Source organism: Priapulus caudatus, unplaced genomic scaffold (genome assembly GCF_000485595.1).
Source record: "Priapulus caudatus unplaced genomic scaffold, Priapulus_caudatus-5.0.1 Scaffold82, whole genome shotgun sequence".
NCBI classification, from domain to species: domain Eukaryota; kingdom Metazoa; phylum Priapulida; class Priapulimorpha; order Priapulimorphida; family Priapulidae; genus Priapulus; species Priapulus caudatus.
Window position 1 is genome coordinate 11,285 of NW_014577143.1, and position 1,378 is coordinate 12,662.

Sequence of the window (1,378 nt, forward strand, 5' to 3'; positions counted from 1 at the left end):
ATAGCACGCAAAGTTATGCTTTTGCGCTACTCAAAGGTCAGCAAACAACGACTTTTTTCTGTGGACAGAATACATTATAATGCTCAGTTTTGAACCTGAGATTGAGTCTTAACTTAAACCTGAGCTTAAGCCGCTAACTTAAGCATGAGCTTAAGCCGCTAACTTAAACCTGAGCTTAAGAGATTACGTCACTCGTGGCCGTCGTACTCAGAAATAATTATTTTTACCGCGGTAGAAATAATTCACCCGTGGTTAAATTATGTGTAACAAGACCTGTGATTGGGTAAAATGGCAATCATTTTACCGCGGTAAAAATATTTTATCCGTGATTAAGTTATACGTAACACGACCTCTGATTAGGTGAAAGTCCAATAATTTTTATAGATAATTATTTCTGAGTATGACGGCCAACCATAAGCGGAAGCCACGCTGCATTCTGTCCGGCAATGTAACGCTACACAATGCAATGTCACGTAACTAGGCGAACACTAGCTAGGAATGTTTGTCAGCGCTCGATAGACGATGTTTAGCACTAGTACTTGCCACAACCCAATCCCCAAAATATGTATTTACTCTAAACTACAAGCACACCGACGTTAATAAATGATTTCTTATCTATAATATAATGATCCTATTTCGTTAATTTTTATATTTAATTATCATCTAGAAACATAAAATACTGCTAAGTATTCTTTACACATGCGACGGCAGACACAGCATCTCGGCTGTTGTTTATCACTACTGGTTAACAAGATTGTATTTTTCATGTATAATTTCTCACAGATGCAAAGACGGAATTTTTTGCTCGTAATACTTTAACTAATCGAGGAACTATTTAATGGAGTTTGAAGAAATACATAATTTTTAAAATGACACGAGGTTGCTTTGATTTTGTTTTAAAAACACAGGAAGATATCATGAATATTATTAAGTCATATTGTAAAATTGATGCACTATGTGCAATATGTAACAGTATTATAAGTCAATTATAATATATTAATGATAGCGAGTATAAGGTAGGATTTAAACTCATTATGTAATCAACGGCTAATAAAATCACACATTGCTAATCCAATGCTTCCCTACATTGTGTAATAGTTGTCAGAAAAACAGACCTTCACTGGTGTGGATTACAACACGGAGCCCGTTGTTAGAAACATTATACGAGTAGTTACGACTTTATAAGACTAAAATATCACAACCTTCGAAGCAAGGTATCGTCTATGCAGCCTAGAACCGTGGTGGTAGTAGTAGTAGTAGTAGTAGTAGTAGTAGTAGTAGTAGTAGTAGTAGTAGTAGTATAGTAGTCGTAGTAATAGTAGTAGTAGTAGTAGTAGTAGTAGTAGTAGTAGTAGTAGTAGTAGTAGTAGTAGTAGTA